Source organism: Camelus dromedarius, chromosome 15, assembly GCF_036321535.1.
Source record: "Camelus dromedarius isolate mCamDro1 chromosome 15, mCamDro1.pat, whole genome shotgun sequence".
NCBI classification, from domain to species: Eukaryota; Metazoa; Chordata; class Mammalia; order Artiodactyla; family Camelidae; genus Camelus; species Camelus dromedarius.
Window position 1 is genome coordinate 31,813,635 of NC_087450.1, and position 14,225 is coordinate 31,827,859.

Sequence of the window (14,225 nt, forward strand, 5' to 3'; positions counted from 1 at the left end):
ACAGCAATGGGAAGAGGTGACTGGCTTTCTTGGTCTTTTCACTTGGAGCCTCAGGAGAGAACCCTGTAGCCATCCTGACTTGCCCACTCACTCCAAAGCTGTCTGGGGCGCTTTCCAGGTTTTCTAGCTGGCTCGGCCATTTCTGCTAGCAGACCTGATCTGTCACCTCCCTTACTATTCTGAACTAAGCATGGACAACTCCTCTTTCCCTTTACTTAAAGCAATAAAATGCTGGGATTTTGCATAGGAACTTTGCTAGGAATCTAAGGAAAAACTCAAACACTTGGAATAGGGTTTTCTCAGCCTGGTGGACTTCATTAGCCAAAATCCTTGGTCGTTCTCCTGTTCTTCTTTCACTTCATTCCTAGACCAGCCACACAGAGCCCTAACCTGATAGGCCCATTAAGCTTTAGTCGATACAGGCGGCTTCCAAAATGGCTATACCATCCTGCGCTCGTATCAGCAGTGTAGGAGAATCCTAGAACTCAAGACACTATCCACTTTTGTTGTTGCCAGTCTTTAATTTCAGTCATTTTGGTGAATGTGTACTAGTATCAAATTGTGGTTTAATTTATGTTTCCCTGGAAAATAATGATGTTTAGCACCTTTCCTTGTACTTCTTGGCTATTCAGTTAATCTCTTTTGTAAAGTGCATTTCAACTCTCTGGCGTATTCTTAACTGGATGCAAGCCCTCCATCAGATACATCTACTGTCAGATAAATCTTCTGCCAGTCTGTGCTTGCCTCTGCACTGTCATCATGCTCATATGGCCCAGTGTCAACTTCCTGTAACATAAAACCAGGGTTAGGAGGACTGAATCCCTAGTATGGCCAGCTGCTTTTACTTGATTGCATTCCCAAATCACTTTTCAGAAAGTCAATATTATTTATAATTCAGCACCACAGAAGGTGCCCTTGTGCCCTCTCCCAATCAATACCCCCCTGCAAAAGTAAGTTCTATCCTGACCTCTAGCGCCATAGATTTGTTTTGCCTGCACTGTCCTTCACATAAATGGAATCGCACAGCGTGTACTCTTTTGTGTCTGGCTTCTTTTGATCTGCATTATGTAGACAGGAGTCATCCACTTTGTGTGTAGCAAGAGTTTGCTCCTTTTCATTGCTATATGATATTCCACTGTGTAAACAACTGCAATTTGGGTTGTTTGCACATTGGTGCTATAATGAATAAAGTTGATATATATTTATATTACTTTATAAAATATTTCTATTTATAAACATGAAAAATATATAAAGCTATATTCTTGTACCTCAATTGATGGACAAATGCAATCTTGGGTGTCTACCTAGGGAGGGAGTTGCTGGGCTGTAGGGTATGAACTGGTGCTTTGTTTCAGTGGGTACTGCCCATTTTCCAAAGTGATTGTACCACTTTTTACCAATTCCCACCCACAGTGTAAGAATTTCAGTTGCTCCACATCCTTTCCAGTGCTTGGTATGGTCAGTGTTTTGTTTTGCTTTGTTTTGTTTTTAAATTTTGGCCCTTCTGCAATGTATGTATCCTAGTGAAGTTTTAATTTGCATTTTCCTGATGACTGATAACACTGAGCACTTTTCATATGCTTGTTGGCCATGTGGATACTGTCTTTTGTGAAGTAGCTGTTGAGTCTTCTGCACATTCATAAGCTTTGGTTTGTATTTTTCTTATTGATTTGTAAGAATTCTTTATATATTCTCAGATATGAATCCTCTGTCAGAGATATGTAAGAGTATTTTTCTCACAGTCTGTGGTCTGCCTTTTCATTCTCTTAATGATGTCTTCTGATGAAGGGACGTTCTTAATTTGAATGAAGTTCAAAATATCAACCTACCTCTGCACCTGCTTTGGGTTCTCTCTCTGCTCTGGGTTCCCAGGCTGCAGGCTGCTCTGTCCTGACCTGCACATCCCTTCTGCTCCACTGGCTTGCCTAGATTCCCTGGGTGGAAGTGGGGCTTTTCTGACTCGTGCCTGAACTTATTTCCTCTGTGGTCACAGGTCTTGAAGGCTGGCACTGTCATCCTCCTGGGAGACTCTCTGCCCACCATCAGCAGCCAATAACCCTTCCCTAGGTTCCTCTGCGTTTCACATTCCAGTCCAAGCCCCATCCCAGGCTCACTGAGCAGGCAGAGGTGAGTCACTCACCTTATCAAGTCCTTCCTGGCTCTGGGTAAGCCTCCCCTCTTCACCCCACTTTGATAGGTGATCTTTGACACTCCCTTCACTGTCCTCTTGGCAAGGGAACACTTCTTAAAATCCCCACTCTACTGATTACAATATAAAGTTACTTTTCACCTTAAGACCAAGGTCTAATAAATATCACAGGCTCGGTGTTTAAACTCGAAATCTGGGCCCAGCATAATCCAATCAAAATAGATTCAAATGGCTGTGACCACTGCACGTGTCTGAAGTCCTGATAGAACTGCCCCTCTTCCTCCTTCTAAGGGCTCTTTCACTTGGAAGTGGAATGATCTGGAAATGCAATAAAATAAAAGCAGAAGTTCATAGATACGAAAAAATTACATCTTCATTTCTACAAACCTCTATTTGAAAATTAGCATTTACTTTCATTATGAACACAGACAACAAACTATGATACAGCATCGCCGTCCCTGTGACTTTGTCACCAACAGAAATCACAGATACCGTCACATCACATTATATTTGTTGATGACAGTTTGAATTATCACTCACACTTATCCCTATTTCAATATTACGTAAGTTATTAGACCCAACACTAGATTTTGCATTTAATGGGTTAATAAAGAAGCAAGTATAATACAAATATTTTGTTTCCTAAATATATTCTGATAACTTTATTTCAATTTAATTTATGTATTTAAGAACACTATTCTGAGAAGTAGTCTATAGATTTTACAAAACTGCCCAAAAGGTCCCAGGCACCAAAAAGATTTAAAAACTCCAGTTGATGCACATCAAAGGAAACCATAAGCAAAACAAAACGACAGCCTGTAGAATGGAAGAAGGTATTTGCAAATAATGTGACGGACAAGGGCTTAATTTCCAGAATATACTTGCAAATATTAACTAGTATATATAAAATAGACAAACAACAGGTTTCTTCTGTATAGCACAGGGAACTATATTCAATATCTTGTAGTAACCCATAATGAAAAAGAATATGAAAATGAATATATGTATGTATATGTATGACTGAAACATTATGCTGTACACCAGAAATTGACACATTGTAAACTGACTATACTTCAATTAAAAAAAAAAAAACTCGTTGATAAGAGACACTCTTAAATCCACAGCAATCTAAAGTCGTGCAGTGCCCTAGGCTGATGATCAGCATCTATGCGTCTGGGTCAAGTGGTGCTGAAAGTCTGCTCCACCTTTGTTACCATGTTCCTTTGGGATGGGGGTAGGGATGGGAGCATCTCAAGGGGCCCAGGCATGTGGCTCCAGTTTTCACTGGATTCTGGCACTCCAGGGATTCTGAAAGAACAGGGCATCTCTTTTGCAGGTCAGAGGAAATGGGTAGCTCTCCAGCTAAACAGATTTCATGCTTGACTTCAGGAGAATAGCCCAAATGATGATGTGTTTGGGACAGAAAATTAAAGAGGTAAGCAGGCATGCTAGTTTTATTTGGTTTAACTTTTGCTGGTTTAGTTGCTCCCCTAAGCATTTAAAAAGAAGAATATAGGTTGTCAGTCCTCTTTTCCCAGCATCACTGCCTCTCCTATCCCCCAGTTCAAATTCTGGCCAGATCCTGCTTCTCAGGAGGCACTGACCTTGGATTTGCTTGAAGAGAAGGCCTTATCCAGATCTCTTCTTTCTCCAGGCCAATTGAAACATGACTGTCTCTTTTCTCATGACTCCAAATACTGAATCTTGATTTCACTTACTCCTCCCAGCCCCATTTCTCCTAATTGCTATCCTTACTTGCATTTCTTGGACCAGAATGCTCATGAAGAAGAGTTGTCTTCCTTCCTTAGAAGCAGTGCTTCTGTGTTGTCATTTGATGTTGAACAAAACATAAAATGGCAGAGGTTTGGTAACATCACACATGAGTTGAATTCCTTGTCTCATGGCATGAAGAACCAGAGAGGTCTAAGGTCCTAAGAACTGGGGATGTATGCTTCATGTTACTATCTAAATATCCGTAAGCAGCGTATTTCTTTTTGAATTTCCCATCCCCATCTATGAACCTCCACCTACCCAAGGCGTCCTAACTTTCCATTTCATCATACAAGCCACTGGAATAGGAAGTTGAGATGGTTGTGAATCAGGTGCGACACTTCCATTGACCCCTTTGTCTTCTTCCATAAAGAATGGTGTTGACATGGCTGCAGCCACCTCTCCCTCCTCCCTTCTCCCCGTTAAAGTCGCTTATTTTGAATGTTTGACTGTGTCATTTTCAAAGAAAAGAGACTGCAGCAGTTGGTGTGCATGGCATTCTTCCAGGGTGCTTTAAGTTCTCTAGAAAAAGCTAAGCTGTCATTTGTTGTTATCAGGACCACTAGCCAAACTGTTGAAGTTGCCAGAGTTTTATTAGTTCTGTTTTGCAATCGTCCCTCTTGCTGTGGAGACAAATTGGGGAACTCTGCCTTCGTGCTGGCTTTGTTTTGTAGTTCTTAGATGTGTAATACAAATGAATGGTTTTGAGCTGTTTCCAGCCTGAAGTGATGGGCATCAGTTTCTTGGACACTGCTCGGAAATCTGTGACTGAGCAGAGTTGTAATGCTCTGAAGGCAAGCCGCCGAGGAACTAGGTTCGGACTCTGGGAGCCACAACTGGAACTTGGTGACTCTAGTTCTGACTTTTCCACTAATCAGCGTGTGACCTTGGGTAGGCCCTTTAATGGTTTTGGTCCCCAATTTGTGCATCTATAAAAGGAGAGAGGAGGCCTGGATGAGCTGTAAGTCCCTTCCAGCTCTGTCATTGTATTATTCTAGTAAATGCATCACAAAAGTCACAAAAAGTTCCCAATTATAGCAATCAAGCAAAATAACCATGATTCTGTTTGATAGGGTGTTAAAAATTCCTTTTTGACTTTTGAGGCTCTTGATGACTCAATATGTGTACCCCTGAAATTCTACTAGATCCCTATAAACTATTTTTAAAAATTGATTTGGAGACAGTATTGAAATCCTGAGTCTCATTATCTGAGTCTCAGATTCTGAGTTGTAAGAAGGTCTATTCAAAATGGTATGTTTTTCTTGCAGCAATTGTTACGTGGTCAGATTTTATGATGTTTTAACATTCATTGCCATTCATTGTCTAAACACTCTTCTATAACCCAGTCAGTATGTGAAATTAATAAGTAGAATGGAATTCATTCTGGGTTTGATTTCATCTGCTGATTCCAGTGGAAGGCCTCTCTTATATCTGTTCCTTCTTTCTCAACATGGTTAAGACAAAGAGACTTGGAAAAGTTCAGACTCTGCTCATGACTTTCAATCTCTGTGACTCTGGGCGAGGAAAACAAATGTTGCTCTGTGTCTTCATCCTTAAGTTTAACAACTGTAAAACACAGTGATGTTTCACATGAAGAGAAATCTAGTCATTGGCACTATATTTTTTGACTGATTAAAAGTCATCATATTGCTTTCATACTTTTCACATATAGTTTTCCCACCTGTATGATGCTCATAAGTAATCATGTTTTAATGTTATATTACATTTACTTCTGTGATTGTATAATGCTTCAAGAAGGAGGAATGAGAAAAGAGGGCTTCAGAGGACACAACGCTATTTCACAGTTCAGTCGCATCTCAGGCAAAAGGCCAGCCTGTTCAGGCTGCTGTTGAATGCTACATTTAGCTATTTAAGATTATCCACAAGTGGATTCTTGGAAGGCTGTGTCCTTCTAGTCAAGTCATTCCCTCATCAAACAAGGCTCTCTCTCTCCTACCTTTCTATTTCTGGCTCTACAACTACCTCTCCCTCCTAAGTACACACAAACACTTGTACTTGGACTGTATTTTCCAAAACATATACTTAAGTGTTTCATTTACTGATTGCTTTGCTGTTCTCCAAATGGCCCAGCATTTTGTCGATGAAAGAGCATAAATCATGCCTTACATGGGATTCGGTAGGATGTGATGTTTAGAGAAAGGAAAATATGCTTCCTTATAGAAGGACCAGGCACTACACCATCTGGCTTGGAGAGAAAAAATTTCAGTCATTCATCCTGATGTTTTGTCTACATAGTACCAAACATCTGGAACCTGGGTGACAGACTGAATTTTTCACTTCACGTCCAGATGTTTTTGCATTATGCTGAAACAACCTTAAGAAGTCAGCTGTATTTTTTAAGAATTCAAACACGGAAAGCATCAATGTTGTACTAATTTCATTTAAGTTTTGAGATAGAGAAGACAAATGAAATAGAAGCAAACTTCAGCTGGTTTTTTATGCAACAGGATCATTTAAGAAAAAAAGCCACACATTTTGCCAATTCCACTATGAGATTAAAAGAATTAAGAAGAAATATTCCCAGAAATACTGTCACTAGAAATACAATGATCTGGACTGTTGCTCCACAGCTGAAATGCTCTGATTCTGCAAATTCAGGTAAGGCTCATACAGTTAAGAGATAAGAAATCGTTCTCCAAAATAATTGCTTAATAGTTTAAGAAGTAAGTTTCTTTCCAAGTGACTCTCTGTGAATACATTTATTTCTTGAACACAACTGAGAAAGCAGGACAGATAGGTTATCAAGGTTCTAACAGGATTTGCAAGGAGAGACCTTTTAAAGCTACATTTTTGAGAAATACTTTTAATGATTTAAAATGAAAAATAAGATTTCATCCACTGGAGCCACCTTGAACATCCGTCACAAGAACACGGGCAGAAAGGAATGTTTAAACATACTGCAACACAACCATCAGAAAAAAATGTATTTTGGGTCATTCGGAGAATTGCATTTCTCTTGTCCTTTCTCATATTAAATAGAGTTGGAGCTAATGCTTGTAAGAAGACATGTTCAGAACGGATTTCTTGTCTTAGAAGACACAACATTTAATCTGCCTCTCAACTGCCAACAGGCTTTGTGGGCATTCCTTTGCCATGAAAATTCTGTGTGGAGATATTTTTCATTATCTCCACAAAGGCCTAGAGAGTGTGTGTATAACACACAGGGGTGTTACTGAACTGAACTGGCCGGCTGCAGGATTTTTGCTGACTCAGCACATGGTTTCTCTTCTCCAGATTACTAAAACAACTTTCCTCTGGGATAAGGGCTTCACAGAAAGCAAGCGGGAATAGAAATACAGAGGGGCTTTATTTTCACCCTTAATTATACCAAGTCCAGAGGCAAATGCAAAATCAGTACTTTCCCAGGTTTATAGAATTAAAAACTGCCTCTCCCCGGACCCCTGCGCCCGTGGGAGTTGCATTAAGTTGGAACACATCTTGTTTTTCACCAAGAATTTGCCCCAGGCCTCTTCCCCTTAGGATGACTATTCTGAGGCGGGTTGCCTGTGCCTTTTTAGAGCTTATGTACAGTCTTTTAAATGAGGCAGGTCAATCTCTTTTTATGGACTTGCATCAGCAAACATTTGAGAGTTGCACAAGCTACATATTCCAGACACTGCCTACAAATTGGTAGGGCTTGGGGTTATGTGGGGTCCCAGCACTTGTCCACCTTCTCTGCCAGACTCAGCGTTGGAGCCTTCAGAGATTTAGGGTTGTGTGTGCACGCGGATCACAACGTGCGTGCTAAACCGCAATGGCCAGTTCCTATACACATCAAATGTTCTCCAAATTCGATCCTCAGTTCCCTGACACACTCAGCTGTCTGGTGCGGTGGGAATTGCTGGGCTACTAGCTGGCTCTCAAAACTGAATCTTGTGAACGTCCAGTCTCCCCAAAGCCCCCCACCTACCCCGCCTTTGGCCTCCCCCATGACCGGCTCGCTAATCAATGCAAATGTTGTAGGCGGCCAGGCCCGCAATTGGCATTCCAGAGAGCGAGGACCACCAGCCGAGCTTTAAATAAGTGCAGATGTGACAGGCTGGAGTCCCAAGGAGGGCCGCCTCTCTGTCCCGCACCTCATTCCCGGCACAGGCCGGTGCACACAGCCGCAGGCTTGGGCTGTGTGCGCAGGGCGCCCGCGGCGCTGCAGGGAGTGTGTCCGGGAAGAATCGGGGGCGCAGCAAATAACCGCAGAGGAATGGAGCCCCTGAATTTGAGGGCAGCGCCGGAATGGTGTGTGCCGTCGTCCATAACTTCCTTGCTTCGCTGCTTCTTTCCTTAAGTGGCTGGAGAGTAACCCTCCCTCGCGCCAGCTCCGGCCTCTAAGGGCCCAAATGCCGGGCCTTGCTTGGGAACTCCCGACCCTGGCTGGCCGGATCCGCTGGGGATGTGTCTCTCTTCCACCGCAAGGCCGGAGCGCACAGGATGCGCTCTCGGCCTAACCCGCTGGCGACACCCGAGAGCCGGGATCTCCTCCCCTGCTTATCCACAACCCAACGGAAATACTCCGTCCCAGTCCCGACCCCAGCCTGGAAGCTCGGCGCCAGGGCCGGGGAGCAGAGACAAAAGAGCAATGTTGGAGATGTCCTGGCCCGAGGGCAGCAGTGTGCGGTCCCCAAAGTGCGGGAGGAGTGTGTGGAGAGGTCAAGCCTGGGTCAGTCTCAAAGTCGGGGTCAAGGTTGAGCGACGCTTCCCAGGGGCAGGTCGCGGCGTGGGAGCCCGAGGCGCGGGGGTAGCCTCATCTGTGCAAACCGTCCGCATCTAAAGGGCTTCGGGGAAATCAAGAGGGGAAAGAGTGGGAAAAGCCCGAGACTTGCGCATTCTTTGGTGTTTCCTCCGCGCTGAGCCCGATCCCGAATTTATTCACAGCCATCCCCCCAACTAACGCCGTCAGGTTTCGGGGCTCCCAGCCCGCGAGGCCACCCTCGCCTACGGTCTAGTCCTCCTATCCGGGCCCTGAGGGTCCGAGCAAACTCCAGTTCGCCTCTTCCCGCCCGTCTCCGCGGGGGCCACTCCCGAGGCCCAGGAGGTGGCAGAATCGGTGCTGCAGACGCCTTAGCAGCAGCCCACCTCCGCCTCCAAAAGAGATGCCCAGGCTGGGCCCCACACCACCCCTCCCCAGAGCCCCCGGGCGCCAGGTCTTCCTTTCTCTCCCGGCCCCAAGCGCGGCAGCCCCCGCGCCCCGCCGCTGTGACCGCTGCTCCCCTCGGAAACCTGCAGGCCGGGAGGGGCCCGCCGCCGCGCCCAGTGCGAAGCCTTCTCCACCGAGCTGCCCAGCCCGACACCCTGGGCCTTCCCGTCGGCCTCCAGCTCATCGGAGACACTTCGGCGCCTACTCTCCGCCCCGCTCCTCGGCGCCTCTGGACATCCCTCGGCCGCGGGGCGTGCTCGGCGGCACCCCGCTTAGACGCCGCCCGCCGGGGCCCCGGGGCTGCGAGCGTTACCCACGCCGGCGGCCGGCCCCTGGCGTCCCTCCTTGCCGGCGTGGCGGTGCGTGAAGGGCTCCGGGAGGGAACCGCAGGCACCAGCAGACGCCCAACCCTCCGCGCTCCCGCTGCGCAGTGCCGAGAGCCACGTGAACCGAACTCACGCAGCACCCGGCCCAAGTCCCGGCTGCCCGCGGCGGCGCCGGAAAGAGCCTCCGCGCCGCCTCCCGGGGCGCGCGCAGCCGCCGCCGCCGCCGCCGCCGGCCTGCCGCGCCCCTGCCGCCGCCCGTCCGCACCTGCACCCTCTTCTCCCGCTTGCCTTCCAACCGTGTGTAGAAATTCCACAAACTTAAAAAAAAATTTTTTTTTTCAGAGATATGCACGAAAAAGACAAGGGGGGTTCGACAATCCGAGGGCCGAGGCACCGAAATTCGAACTGGCCCAGAGCGACCTTGTTTTGGCGAAGACTCATTTACTGAGCGGGAGAGGCGGCAGCAATGGGTGTGCGGAAAGGGAAGCTATTCTTAAAAGACAGTGATCAACAGCTGCAATTGATGTCGAAAAATGATCCAAACTTCAGTTTCTTTCCGTGGACTTGTCCTAATTGAAATCCCGATTGCAAGCAAAAACCAAAACTTGAATTCATTGATGAAGGTCCTGTTAAAAGAGGCCAACAAGAGTACGAGACATACGACAATTAAATTGTTAGGTGATGCGACTGCCATACTAGACTTCTCGGAGACGTTCTAATTTATTTTTTATTACGTTTTTTAAGATGCAGAATTTAGGTAAACAACTTTCCCTACAGCTAACAATCCCAGATAATAACGGTTACTTTCCTAATGTAAAAATTCTTGGTGATGTATCACCTAAAACAGCATTCACAGATTTCCAATTGTGTAACAAGCAGCAGAACATAACCAGGCTGAAGAACTGTTAAGTCCCCTTATGTAAATATCTAATTCCATCATTCAAAAGTAGTTGGCTTATATAGTAAATCTTAATCACAGGGCCAAGCTTAGCTGTCCTTTCATAAATAATATCTCAACTTTCCTCCAACCCCAAAGAAGACAAACTGTAATGTCAGTATTTTGTTCTTTAGAGGGAATAAATTGTCCTTTTCAGCCGCCTCAGTTGCTCAGGAATGAGATGTGCTAAGCATTCTTATGAGGATATTTTGGAAGATGGTGCAGGTGTGGGCTGACTTAAATTACTTGGCTTTTGTGTTTTCCTGAAAGGTCAAATGTAGGATCTGGTTTTAGGGCAGGCAGAGAGAATAAGATTTCCTGACATGAGTTAAAATGCCCATGTGCCCAGGCTCAGATGGAGGAGATAATACAAACCTGATAAAGCACGAAGCTGATGCATCCTGAAAAACGATGTGCCTATCAGCATGCATGTCATCAATCAAAAATTATTTAATGTTTACACTCAATTAACCAAATGACTCCACCATTTTGCGAATTTTCACAAATTAGCAATTAGTAAGATGATCAGTAAAATCTTCCACACCCTGTCACTTGTTTAATGGTAAATTATTGAGCAGTATTTTAACTTGTAGGAATATTGAGTAGTTTGGGAATTTGTGATGTGGTTAAAAATGGAGTGCAAGATTTTTACAGTTAAATTTTCTGAACTAGTAGAAAATACTAACAGAATTACTCAAGGGTTTGGTTGGGTTTCTTTTTAAATCATTTTGGAACTAAACTGAGGAAAAATCAGAACAGCTCTAACATCTGAAGACATGAGTTGAGTATATGGTTTCTTGAATGATTTTCTATGTAAAATAGATTAGTGGCTATAAAAAAGCCTCTGCTTAATTAAACATAAAATTGGCTATATTAAGATACATTATTTTTGTCTTATATAACTATAATTCCTTGCATACCAACATAAACTAACAGCTATGTTGGCTATATTCCCTAAGTATCAGTAATTTAAATTCCCTGAATATAATTGACCTCATTAAGTTGAATCATAGGACATAAAAGCTACTGGGGAAACTCTTTATGTACAATTATGCAGATCAGTAGTAGTTTTTAAGACACTAATAACTAGACACATAAATTTTCTGGGTTGAAGGAGAGACTGTAAATCTATCTTGTATAATTTTCTAGCCATCTTTTAATATGAGATAAATTATAGCATATAAACATCCTTGGGATCTGTTTTATTATAAGGAAATAATTTTCTTTGCTGTCAGATGCCCACAAGGGCAAATTGTGATCTGAGAGCTGTCAAATTTGATGATTCAACACATAATTTTAAACTATTTCTCAGAAAGGCTCTCAGACTATTAATAGTATCTTACCTCTGAGAAATGCATTTAAAAATACAAAATTAGTGACATTAATATTGAATTTTCATATTTGTACACAGATATGGAAATATGTGTAAATAAAGACTAAAGACTGAGGTCCAATTGAAGAAGGACATCAAAAATTACACTTGGCCAAAAAATAATCTATTTTACCAACAGTTCTTGCAGTATTTTCTCTCTCAAGTTCTGCCCTTTACTATGACAAGATTGCTCAGGGATCTGTTCACCAACCTTACACAGCTGCAGCTGTGTGTGAGTGTGTGTGTATCTGTGTGTGTGTATCTGTGTGTGTGTGTGTGTGTGTGTGTGTTTCAATCTCCATTCACCTTTGCAGGGCAAAGAAATAAAAGAATGAAAATCCTGAGCTGACACACATAAGGACTTATAGTTTATTAATGGGAGAATTTAGCTTATCCCCTCCGCTATTCATCTGAAATTAATTAAATGTGTAGAATTACAAGGTGGGTGTATCTGAGACAGCAGGCCCTGCTCGGACTAATCAAAAGGGCACATGTTGAATGAGCACAATTTAGTTAAGGTTAATCCAGTGAAGATGATACCTCCCTGGTCTTAATTACTCTAGGTGATAGATTGTGGAATGGCAAAGTAGGAAGGAAGGGAAATTTGGTCCTCCTGAATACCAGGATTTTCTAATTTAATTTAGTGCTCTCTGTTTTCACAGAAGCAAACGGTTTCCATTCAGAGAGCAGGACCACACTCTCTGGATTCTTGTTTAAGGTGGGTCAAAGAAGAGAAAGAATTGTATGTGTATTTTTTGGGAAAAAATAAATGGAAATCAAAGAAGAACACTTCAGAGGTATTTGTGATAATGTGTCTTGCATTACTGACAAGTCAATTCAGAATTTTATCACAACTCAGTAGATTCTTTGTGATTTCTGCTGGGGGTTGTTTACTTTTTTGAACTTTCTTCTACTAGTGCCGAGACTGGTCAATGTGCTGAAGTAAATAGAGACATTTCCGTACCTACAAGACTACATTAATGAAATGCATATATATGTATTATTAAAAACAATACCATTTAAAATATTAATAAGTACACAACTAACCACCCTGGATAAATTGTACAAACATAATGTTGAGCAAAAAAGCAGATGCGAGAATACAGCTGAGAATCCATTTATATAAAGCTCAGAAACAGACAACACAAAACTATAGCATGACAAGTCGGGATAGCAATGATTGTCAGAGGAACAGTTTGCAACAACTGAACAAGAGGGCTTCTGGGGCTGCTGATAATGTTCTATTTCTTATTCTGAGCCGTAGTTACACAGGTGTGTCCACTTTCTGAAAATTCATCAAGCTTAGGAATCTGTGAACTTAAGATTTGTGTGGTTTTCTGTACATAGGTTTTATTTCAATAAAACATTTACAAAATGAAAATGAATGAGAGAAAAAATGCTAAGAAGTAAGGGGATGGGATTGTGAGACAATACATTTTTAAAAGACCAGAGGGGTGCAGGCTGCAGATGTAATTCCAGAGGAGGGAAAATGCATTAAAATATTTAGCAAAATATAAAGAGAAAGATTTTAATGTGTTCACTTTGCCATCTTAGTATCTGCATACTTACACAAACACTTAAATTACTCCTCAAGTGTCCAGAATTCACAAAAAATTAGTATCTTCCTTTTTTTAACATATGTTTCTTTTGCATATGTTAAAGTCAAAATTTGGTTAAGGTGTTGAAGATCTTATTCTTTGTCCCTGTTTAAGATGCAGCCCTCCTCCCCTCAAAAAAGCTCATTTTCTCCTTGCATACTCATTTAAAAAAAAAATCATCAGATGATTTCCTCATTTTCAGTTTTGTGATATATTTTCTGCTCGAGAGGGGGTATCTGTTTCTGATTTATTAGCATTTGATCCCTTAGTTTCCTGCCATTGATCAAGCCTAATACTTAGCTCAGCTGATGAGTTTTATATGAAAACTGATATTTCAGGAAGACGGAAGGTTGAACCCATTTTTAATATTTTCCCCTTCATCTCTTTCAGAGTTTGACACACACAGGAGACACCTAGCCCGAAACTGTATTTATTTTTCACTACGTCTCCCTGGCATAAAACTTTTTGGAAGTAAAACACATATTTATCAATAGAAGAGATGTTTGTCCAGTGTCATCCACATCCTGTCAACTGTATATACATTTACACCCTCTCGGCAAAACATGCCTTCACCCCACTGCTGACCGGCTGTTCGCCATTCAATCTCCAGTGAAGTCACGGTGAATAAGGTCAACTCTTTGGAAACATCTGTATTTGATCAGTTTGCACAAAACGGGGGCCTTCCTAATGCTGGACTTCCCTGAAGTCCGATACGACAATGGTTGATTCACCACCGCTGCCCGAGCCTCCCTCAGGAGAACTTTTTTTTCTCTCTGAGACTATACAATGCCCAGACTAAATCCTACTCACATGAGCCCAGGGGCATTTACAGGTCCATGCCTTCCGAGCTAGTATCACACTGGGGGAGGCTTTCTCTTCTCCAGCGGGGAAGGTGTTCTAGTTATTGCTAAGGCTAGGACG

The 14,225-nt window shown here is 43.0% G+C and overlaps 1 long non-coding RNA gene across 4 annotated transcripts in view; it reads left to right on the forward strand.

The window, feature by feature from the left end:
• LOC135322974 (uncharacterized) overlaps nucleotides 1-14,225 on the forward strand; it is a 155,647-nt gene that overhangs the window by 115,196 nt on the left and 26,226 nt on the right. For 3 of the 4 annotated variants that reach the window (XR_010384035.1, XR_010384032.1, XR_010384033.1), the window contains exon 6: nucleotides 9,740-10,169. The exons of the other annotated variant lie outside the window; for it this stretch is intronic. This is a non-coding gene — a long non-coding RNA (uncharacterized LOC135322974). Of the gene's footprint in view, nucleotides 1-9,739; nucleotides 10,170-14,225 lie in introns of those variants that run through there. 4 annotated transcript variants of the gene reach the window in all.